Source organism: Cupressus sempervirens, chromosome 2 (assembly GCF_028749045.1).
Source record: "Cupressus sempervirens isolate cs-2001-9-10 chromosome 2, ASM2874904v1, whole genome shotgun sequence".
Lineage (NCBI taxonomy): Eukaryota > Viridiplantae > Streptophyta > Pinopsida > Cupressales > Cupressaceae > Cupressus > Cupressus sempervirens.
The window spans coordinates 782,441,827-782,452,923 of record NC_143119.1 but is presented as its reverse complement, the minus strand read 5'-3'; the positions used below and the strand labels follow the sequence as shown (position 1 = coordinate 782,452,923).

The 11,097-nt window shown below is 33.1% G+C and overlaps 1 pseudogene; it reads right to left on the bottom strand.

The window, feature by feature from the left end:
* Window positions 1-240: 240 nt before the first annotated feature.
* Window positions 241-5,983, bottom strand: LOC149575820 (protein CTR9 homolog; annotated as a pseudogene).
* Window positions 5,984-11,097: the final 5,114 nt, after the last annotated feature.

The window sequence follows — 11,097 nt, the reverse complement described above, 5'->3', positions numbered from 1 at the left end:
GATCCCTATTATTCTAAGGGGTTTTGCAACCCTTGGTACTAAATTAGGATGGTGTTATTGGATACCTATCCATCAACTGTGTTAGCAAAAAAAAATTTAATTGGAACCACAAAATCAGAATGCAACAAATGGAATTCAAAAACACAAAATCATGATAAATGCTCAAGACTTAATACAAGGGCACGTCTGCTACAGATTAACGGGTGCGTTTGATTCAAAAATTTACTAAAACCCTCATTTTCAGCAAGCAATAATCACATTCCACGCTACCACATCTCTTTGAGGCATTTCTTCAAATACTTCATGCGCATTGTGCATGCTTCCACATTTCACATACATGTCCATTAGGGTAATCATCGCAACAACATTAGATTGAAATCCACATCTAAGTAATATGTTGTGGATCTGCAAACCATGTTTTAGAGAACCCATACAGGAACGTACAGGGAGAGTTGTGAGAAGGTGAAGAGATCATGCTGGACAATTGTTCTCTGCATTTGGTAAAACAGGGTGAATGCCTCTTTAGGAAACCCATGTTTTCTATAAGTTGAAATTATAACATTCTAAGAGAATACGTCAGGTTCAACTGTGAATTCAAAAAAATTCAAGCATTCACTAAACTTCCACACTTTTCATACATGTTGATAATCACATTTTGTAAAAATGTGTTTCTGGAAAATAAAGGTCCCTTGTCATTGATATGAGAATGGATTTTCTTACCCTCTACAAGGGCTTTCTTGTCAATGCAAGCCTATAATAGATGAATATATGTAGAAGAGTCTACACAAGTGTTATTTAGAGTAAACAAAATGTGTAACGCATCTTTCAAGCGACCCTCTTTGCACAGTCTTTTGAGATGGGATGTAGATGATATTGTGAGTTAATCAAAATCATGTGGGCAAAGCAACACTTACGAATTGTGATTTTTGTGGTTTCACTCAAGATGCTAAGAAAGTACTTTTTTTCAACCCCTATTATGAAACTGATGGGGTCTAGTTCATTCCTTGACATAGAGGATGTGATTTCTCTCTTCCACTTCAGAGATATTTGCACTTAGCTTTAAAATGCTTGATTATTGTACAAGTCTCTACAACACCTTTAATTATCTATCTATTTTTTTAGATGGGTCCTAATTCTGTAGCACCAAATGGGGATTATGGAATCTTCAATAACTTTGAACTCATCTTTATGCTTGCCTCTTACTGGTCAATTTATCTATTTCATCTAAGGGGAAAGACCCTTATAATATTTGGTTCATCAAAGCCAATTCAAGGATTTTATAGTCTTTCCATGTAGTAAACATCCTACTATTTTTTCTAGAAATTTCTCCAACAATGGGAATATTATATACCTTGCTGACAAAGATTATATTTCTATCATCAAAGTCTTATATAGATTTGACAAAGATAAAATTGTTGTCATTTAAGATTGATTTAGGTTTAACAGGAATATTCAAGTGTTCATGTAATGGCATTTAAAATATCCCTATCATTATTCATAGATAGAACTATTTGATGTAATAATCATGCATGTTCTTTAGTATTGGATATAATAACCATTAGTTCAGAGTTTACCTTGCACAAATATTATGTTTCTAAGATTTTTTTTAAGGTGACCATATTAGATCTGATGATTTACCATATTGCAGCATAACTAATATTTGACCATGATAGTGAGTACATTACCCCATATATATATATACCCCATTTTCCCTATTCGTCTTTTGTCTTATTCATACTACCAAATGCTAACTCTTTAATAAGATAAAATTGTAGATGTTTGTTAATTAATTCAGTGCCTTTGTAATATTAATTGCTCTTCCCTTATAATCAGATGATTCACTATCATTTTAACTCAAATGATATAATTCTCGAGTTATCTTCAAACATTATGTTCCTTTCTTGTTTTCTATGACATCCTTGAGTAATTGCACGCAATGCATCCCATATGGAGCCACATAAAGTATATTTTCCAAAACTAGATTTCTTTCATATGTCATGGACATTCTTGTTCCACTATGAATATGACTTAGTGCAGACCAAACCGTCCAAAGTTCTCAGTTGCTGTAGAGACCGTACATTCCACCCTCATAGAGTTCTCATATAATTTGAAGTAATTTTTTATTACTGCTCAAGGATAATGGGAAAAATAATAGTTATTATTTGTAGCTATTTGTATGTCATTTTGATTTAATAGTGGAAGTATTATGTCATTTTTATTTAATATTGGAAATATGATTTCCTAATAAGGATATTTATATATTTTATAAAGAATAAATTGGTACAGTCAACTACCCAATAGATCACATGCAAAATATGAAATTCTAGGAGAGCCACCCACATCATTTTACATAATAGGATGAGGTGCATTTTGATATTGATGATTTTATTATTATTGAAATTTATAATATTGATGATTTTATTCTTTTACAATCTTGCCACTCTGCTTCATAATGTGATCGAGCTAAATATAATAAAATTTGAGTGTCAATGCCAAAATAGAATTTCCTCAAACAATTTTGATACATTTTCACTGCAAGCCCAAACTGTCCTTGTGCAAAGTAAACATGTGCTAGATTTACCCACACATCAGGCATCTGAACAAAGATGTTTCCTGCTGCAGCTTCTTGAACCTGTGTGAAAATTTCCTTTACAATATCAAAATGACCCCTTTCAGCTAGCACAATGCCTGCCCCATTTGTAGCATAGACATTTCCAGGTCTCTGAGCCAACACTTTACAATACAGTTCCCTATCCTTATCAAGATGTATTCCCTCCACATCTGGATCCTTCTTCTCATTGCGTGAAGCTACAAAATAATTCCAGTTTCCAAGAGAAATGTCAGCATAAGCATCCTTACCATCTGATACATTTTGTGCAGTTTTAATTGTTTCTTTTGCTTTAAGCCAGTCATCTGTTTTCAGTTCCAGGTTACCAAGCATGGTAATTGCATTTACTGAGGTTTTATCCACCTTAAGTGCCTCCCCAATCAATTCTAGGCTTAGTTGGATCTCATTTCGAGCTTGGGCCATGGCTGCAAGTCGTAGATATGCATCCACATAATTAGGAAACTTGAACAATATTAGCCTATACAAAAGATTTGCTTTTTCAGTGTCATGTAGTTGTTCAAACAGCCTGGCAAGATTAAATAGTATGGTATATGAAATCTTTTACATATTCAACAATGGATGATCTATATTCCAAGAGATCTTTTGTAGTCAAAATAGAAGTTTGAAAATTGTTGAAAATCTAGTATAAGTTTATGTTGAAAATGGTTCTAATCTTTTAAATTGAATTCACCAAATAAAGTTATTTGAGAAGATGTTTTGTAGTCAATATAGAAGTTTGAAACATAGAAAATGTTATTTGTTTTTTATTTGTTTCATAGAAAGATTTTGAAGTCAACAAAAGGAAAATCAAGTGATGAAATTTTGTTCCTCTTATGTTCAATGATATAGTTCTATTATCTTTTTTTTTTATTGAATATATATCTTAAAATTATTTTAAATAAATCTTAGGTTCAAATTTATTCAATATTTGATTTATTTTTCAAAAATAAGAAATTGTAACCCACTTGAAGATTTTTGTGACATATGACTTCTAAATGATCCATGAGAATTTAACTTATATCTTGAAAATATTCCAGATTGATTTGATTTACATTATTACATATATACATATATGTTTCTAGAGATATTTAGTTTATTTAAATATGCTGTTGCTTTTGATCTATCTACTATATAGGTAAAATACTAAAGGTTCACCACACAAAGAGTCTTTTTGATGAAATGATGTATTCACCAAATAAGAAGTATTACCAATGTAGGATGGAATGAATTATTTATTATATCATTCCCAAAATACCTCAATAGGAGACAAGAGGTAGTTGAATCATGAGCTTTCCATTGAGTTCGAAGATGTTTTTAGAAAAAAAAAATGTATTTTTGGAGAATGGTTAACACTATAAAAGACAAGTTATCTAAATAGATTATTGAATTTTTTGTTAGAAAATATCAACTAGGATAAGATTATAAATCAAGGATAACAACATGATTTGGTATCCTATTTCCAAGGTAAAATAGGCTACAAAGAAAGAAAAGTGGTTCACTCATAATATTCTAAAATGCTAATTTGAGTATAAATTGTGTCTTGTTGTCTTTATGGGCTTCATTTGGCTGGTCATTAGCTGAAAAACTAGGAATATATAAAGATCAATTAAATAGGGATAATCATTTATAGTTTTTGTATGAACACATTTAGACTATTTTAAATTAAATATATTGATTTTCCTTTGCATTGAGTTGCTATATTAATTTTGTTTGCTTCAAATCCATATAGTAGATTAAATAAAATGTCTCATTATTTCTATATTCACCACTACTTTTAGGTGAAAAAAGAACATTCAAGCATTCAAGGACTATTGTGATATTTTTTATGCAAGCTCACAATGTCCAGTAGACTTTCAAACAACCAGAATGCTTGATCCCATGTATGAAAGTTTTCATTTATAAAATAGTTATTTTGTGGTATATGAAATATTTTATATATTCAACAATGAACGATCTATCATTCTCTTGTAACATATAGCAAATAGTTTGAATACTTGACTTTCTATAATATTTTGTTACTTGGATGCACAGTTTTGGGGAGCCAAATGACAAAGATGAGCTTGAAGTATTTGAATACATTCTTTTTCATACGAGTGATTATGAACATATGTCAAGATAGATTGAAATATACATATATATTTTTATCGCACACTTATGTAGTGCACACATTTAGATATGTGTAGTTACTTTTAAACATGTTAATCTAGTGTAACTTATAAAATGTCTAATATAAGTCTAGGTTGAAAAAGGTTATAATTTTTTAATGGAATTTGTCAAATAAAGTTATTTTAGCAGATGCTTTTTAGTCAACATAGAAGTTTGAAACATAGAAAATGTTAGTTATTATTTTATTTGCTTCATAGAAAGATCATGAAGTCAACAAAAGGAAAATTAGGTGATAAAATTTTGTTCCTAGGTAGGGCCACAATAATGGTTCCCACTTTCCATAATGAAGAAATCGGATGGAAAGTGGGGAAGCTAAATTTTAGGGGCTTCAAATGAAGCCAAATCTTTGAATGAAGGTCCCAAGGGGCTTCACTCGAAGCCTCCATGCCGATATTGGTGTGGGGGCTTTGAATGAATCTTAGGGCTTCATTCAAATTTGACATGCAGACCTCGTTCATACTACTAATAACTGATTGGAAAAGCTTTTAAATCCAACATTTTTTCTTTTTTGTCCCATGGTTTCATGTATGAGTTGGTGGACTAGGGTGCTAAGAGGGAAGTCAGTAACATCATACCTTGCATCAACATCTCCGTCTATGATGCAGGAGCACCTATTCATTGGATTTTTCATGGATAAATTCATATTTTAAATTATATTTAAATAGTATTTAAAAAGCAACTCAATTTAAATAGTGTTGTCACTTTATCCCATGACAACTCAAGTGAAACACCTTCTTCTTCTAGTCAATGGAAGAATTCCATATCCTTTAAACACATAGGAAAAACTTCAGAATTGATACTGGGGCTTTTATTGATGAATTCAACCCAAACGCCATTTCCTAATGCCTCCATGAAATTTTGCTGAGCTAACTCTAGTTCATCACGCTCAAAATGAAGAACCCCAATGTTGTTTAACAATTCAATGGGTACATCTTCTCTGCTCTTCTTCAGAAGAGACTTTGTTGTGTTAAGAGAATCTAAGGCTGCACTAGGGTCTGATGATATCAATAACTCACCCATTTTAATAAAGGAATGAGCATCACGTGGATCTATGCGAGTTTTCTTTCTTAGAATTTCCAAAGCCTTCTCTCCCTGCCCTTGTTGAGCATATATATGGCCTACAGCTTTCAAGCTCTCACAGTTCTCAGGGTGAACCTCCAGAACCATTTCAAAATTTGAGAGAGAACTTTTAAGATCTCCCAATTTCATTTAACCCCATCTTCAAGCTCTCACATACTTGCTCCACTTGGTAAAGCACCCCATAAAGGTCATCTATTCACTTTCAACTTGGATAGCCTACAATATGGTCTTTGTATACAATTCATTTTTTGTCATTTCATTATATGGTTTGAACAAGTGTGGAAAAAAATCAGATTTTTATTATGAATTTTTTGTTCACAAATCTATGTTAAACTAATTAGCAAGGTCACTTTCCTAATACTTTATGAACTGGATGCTATTCACAAGGTCAGTTTCCTAATACTCACTATAGTACTTGCTATTCAATCGAGATAGACACGGCTCATTAGTTTGTTTGTATTCTCTTTGGATTTTGTTAAAGAAGATAGTTGAATGCTATATGATGAACCAAAAATTATGTGGTGTCAACAGGCTTGTGCATCTCTTGAGCCAAATTACCAGCCCCAGTGACATTTGTTGTTGTTCAAAAGCGGCACCATACTAGACTATTTGCAAACAACCATGCAGATAGGCATTCTATAGATAGACTTGGGAACATCTTGCCAAGTCTTTAGTACATAATAAAGCAACTGAATTTCATAAATTGTTTCTTTGATAGTTGATTTGTTTAAATATTTCCCATCAAAAATTACTTAGTACATCTCATCTTTTTTCTGCATAAGAGCTTGCAGTTCTAAAGAATCTGATAGCGAAGAATTTGAAGAAGATATTGTAGCAAAGGTATATTTGGTGTTCTTTTTAAAGTGAAAATGTGATTGGAAATTTTGTATATTGTCATATTTCACTTGCAAAAAGGTCAAATTGTAAATAGAGGTGAAGTTGTATGGATTTAAGTTTCTTCTTCATTATTTATAATGCTCTCGATTCCTCCTTTGTAGCTATAAAAATACTTGTTTATTTTCACCTTTCCAAATACCCTTTACCAGGTTCTTCAAGATTCGAAAATATCTTGGGCTGACCCCACTCCAGCATGTCCTAACTCCTACTTGGTTTAGAGAACTAACTCCTTTTTATATGTGTCTTCCTCTTTCTACTCCATCTGCAGGTTGCAAACAAATCATCCTTCTTCCACCAACGAGTCATTACATTCAAGAAAGACCATGTCTGACGATATCAACGCACAAAAAAATAGGGAGACAATTGCTAGATTGTGGTCTAACTTAAAAAGAAAAGGTGATGGAAAATGTTATTGTCCTTGCAAAATGTGTAAGGGCTTAAAGACTTGAAGATATCTAATCACAACAGCTAAGCAACATTGTAGGCAACATGGTCACATTGAAGGGGGAAACGAGTATCGCCCATTGGTATGTATTTTAATAGTTTATAAATTACATAAGACATGATTTGATGATGACATCATGGTCATCGTTAATATAAGGTCATCATTTTCATATAGGTCAACATCCCTGAGTTTCATGTTATGGACCATGACAATTTGGAGAATGCGGATTTCCAAACGAGGGAACATAGAGGTGTGAATATTGAAGTAGAAGGTAATGATACCATGGAAGAAGATTAGGATGATGAAGATCACGATGATCAAAATGATCACAATGATCAAGATGATAATGATGATGATGATGATGGTGATGATGATGTAGAGTTTGATGTACCTTTACTTGAGAAGGCACACCAGTCCCTATAGGAAGGCTCCAAAATAACTCTTCTTGCCACTGTATTGCTATTGGTGAACTCGAAGGTTATGAATTGTTTATCCAATGTAGCAATGACATGCATGTTAAGGTATGCCATCTTCTTTCATTATTTTAGTTGTAGTTCCCTTACAATTAACATTGGGTTCGTGTAGCAATTAATATTCTTTAAATTGAGAAATTATATTTTTGGTCATAGGTTGATAGGTGAGTGTTTGTTACCACCATCAAACATTCTACCTCGCTCGTACCGAGAATTATCTGCCATCATGAAAGATATTGGAATGGAGTATCAAACAATAGATGCATGTACGAACGATCATATTATATATCATAAACATCATGAATTTTCAACATAATGCCCTACTTGTCATATCAGTAGATATCAATCAGATCGATTAACAAAAAAGGTACCTCGCAAGGTTCTTTGGCATATTCCCATTATTCCACGTCTGCAACGATTATTCAAGTGCAATAGCTTGGCACAATTTATGGATTACCATGCACGCAATAGAAGTCAAGATGACATTATGCGAATGCCTACAAATGGTTCGGCATTTAAGGAAATAGAGGAAAAATGGCCACACTTTAAAGAAGAACCTCGTAATCTCAAGCTTTCATTGGCAGCAGACGGTGTATATCCTTATGGAGAGATGAGATCTACTTACTCAGTGTGGCTTGTTTTTGTTATCAACAATAACATACCTCCTTGGTTGTCCATAAAGAGAGAGCACATAATGTTGACACTGATTATTCCAGGTATTTTTTGATTTAGTAGTCATCTAAATTAATTTATTATTACTAATCCATGAAATGGTCAAAATAATTATGTAATGTTTTTGCTCATTCGACTAGGTAAGTACCAAGTCAAAGATATCAACGTATATATTGAACCTCTTATCGACGAGTTGGTGGTGTTATGGAATGGGGTTACTATGTATGAAATTTGTAGACCAATAGGACAAAGACAATTTCAATTTCATGCAATGCTTGTATGGACAATACATGATGCCCCTAGGCTAACACATTTTTGTGGTATGTTCTCTTCTTGACACCTCTTTTTTGGTATGTCAAAGTTAACACATTTAATCCAATTATACACGATCTTGTAGGTCTTCAGACAAAGGGTAAATTTGCATGTCCAGTTTGTGGTCCAAAGATGAAATCTCGTCATTCAAAAAGTTTAAGAAAGCAGGTGTTTGATGAGAATGACTTACTTTTGAATTATTCATGAATGTTGTGTGTTTATGAATTTTATGTGTTAATGAATGTTATCATGTGATTATAATGATTGAATGTTATATTTCAAAAATGGATGAATTGAATGTTATTAAATGTTAATAGGGAATTTAGAGTGCTGTTGGGGGGGGGGGGGGGGGGGGGGCAAATGAGCTTCCACCTTCACATGGTTGGCCCTGTTAAGTAGAGAATATTTAACTATTCTCGAAACCAAGTGAAGCTCAAACTTTAAAGATAAGCTTATAGTTAATAGTGACAACCAATTAGCAAGTCAAAATGAAGTTCTTCGTTACAGGTACCTTTTTAGTTTTTAAAGCACAATATCATGTTTTAATATTGTATAGTTTTTTTTCTTAAGTTAAAGTATTCTTTTACTATAACAACATAACTTATGACCATTTTAGTAACTATTCTAACATCGCTTTATGACAAATCTTGTTTTGGAAAAGATGGCGATACGTGGTGCTGTCTATTCCTTGGGAGATTGGATTGCACAGGTTTGTATCTCAACATCAGCATGGCAAATGCTGTGAAATTGCACTTTCCTTAGTCATGGTTGCATACCTACTGCACTCTTTCATTTGAAAAATGAATAGAAATACCATATCTAGTAGCTTCTCTATGTTGTATTCATTTATTGGTAATGATTCAATGTCATGCCATTTGATGGTAGCTTCTAGAGTTTTATTTAGTTGTAAGGTGTGTCTTATCTTTTCGAGTTTGTATACTCCATTCGGTAGTTTGGTATTAATTGATGATGTCTGGGATCTTCTACCTTCACTGTAGTCTTCATCATCATCGAACTTGTTGTTTGGTATTTTCCATGTTATCCTCTATTTCCATGGTCTTCAGTATGGTTGTGTATTTTATCTATCTAGTTCAAAGACTCTATGCGCCTAAGGTGGAAGCCATTTAAAACTAACAGTTGGAGAGATCATGTTTCCCCTTGTAAAACTAGAAAATGTCACGAGTTTAAGGTCAAGAAGGAAGAAGTCGTAACATTTTGAGTAGCAAAATATGCTTAAAATTACATATTTAGTTGATTCTTTGGTGAAGTTTCTTATTTCAATTCAATTGATTTTGGTTGTCAACCAAATTCCTAACTCCAATGTATATTGTATTTCAGTGCTACATTTTCATAGGGATCTAAGTAAAATGATAGTTGACTATTATTTATATTTGAGAATTTGTGTTGTGCCTTACTATGATCCTCTGATAATAGAGGACAAATCAATCTGAATTTGTTTCTCATGTCCCATGTTCGATGCTTCTTCTTGTGTAACTAACCACTTTTGATGTGGGTTATGAACTCTGATGCTAGTATGTTATTACATTGCCATTTATTATAGAGTAGATATAATAATTATCTCTGAATATACTATAAGGGTCTTTAAACATGAGTAAAGCAGTATTACATAACGTAGATCTAAACTCAAAATTCATGATGTTTTCCACTCTGGAGAAAGAGGGGAACTTAATATACTCGTAACACACCCCATCAGAAGAGATCCATTGGATGGTTTTTGTTGGGGTTTGACTCTCCTGGTGTAGCACTAAGCTAGGCTTCTAGGTGCTAGGATATTTGCTCTTGTTGGTGGTTCTAGACCCGCTGAATGCTCTAGATAATTGTCTGTCAAATTTTGGTTGAAGGAGCTATGCTTGGGCTGTCAAGTCTTATGCAAAGTTTGTCCTATTTTGTGGTGATAACATGAACTTTTATCAGTGCAAAAGTATGGTCTATAAATTCTTAGAGTCTCTAGTGCCTCTAAGATTTACACCGTTGGGTGACTAATTCTTTGAAGTCCCTAATGTTTGGTGACATTGAGCTATACCTATGTGAGTTATGTTTGGGTTTTTCTTCCTCATCTTCATTTCACTTTTGTGAGTTGTTTTGCCCGAGGCCATTGGAAATTCCCTTTGCTAGTTCCTAAAATTGGATGGATCTAGTACAATTTTGGGCTATTCTCTGTTTGTATTCTAGTTGAAATAGAGATCTCTCCACTTCAATCATGGTTGATGACAGGTGAAGCATTGAATATGAGGGTTTTCCATTTTGTTGTAGAGATTGCATCTCTATAGGATACATGCCTAATGATTGCCATTTTGTGTTGGATAGGTGCTGTCACTTGATGGAGGGTCATGGAAAATGACCATTTGCAATTAGAGCTTCTGATTCTGTTTTAGATTTTCCTTTTGAGGACTTGTTTTCTAATGAAGAAGAAACTTTTTTTG